Source organism: Atta colombica, unplaced genomic scaffold, assembly GCF_001594045.1.
Source record: "Atta colombica isolate Treedump-2 unplaced genomic scaffold, Acol1.0 scaffold155, whole genome shotgun sequence".
In the NCBI taxonomy this organism is placed as follows: Eukaryota; Metazoa; Arthropoda; class Insecta; order Hymenoptera; family Formicidae; genus Atta; species Atta colombica.
This window is the reverse complement of record NW_017259245.1, coordinates 2,082,451-2,082,857: the sequence shown is the minus strand read 5'-3', so window position 1 is coordinate 2,082,857 and position 407 is coordinate 2,082,451.

The following is a 407-nucleotide window of genomic DNA, read 5'->3' as shown; positions in this document are numbered from 1 at the left end:
AACCTTTAAAAACATCTGTGATAATAATTTAATATCGGAATAAAATAATGAAAGCGGCGCTTAAACTTACTGCAACCGTAATGATAATAGTGACAAATATAATAATATAATGGTAATAATAATAATAATAGTAATAATAGTAATAATGACAATAATCATGTTACAAAACAATAATAATGTTAATAATAATAAAGACAATATAATAAGTGTAATAATAATATTAATAATAAAGATAATAAAGTCGCCGATAATAGATATAATTACATTGTACATAGGATCGAGCTAGAATTTATAGATACTAGCTTCTCTTTTCATCATATATTACTTAAATCAAATATTCTCAATTATTCTATACATATTGATATATGTATGTGTGTATATATATATATATATATATACCGCACGCA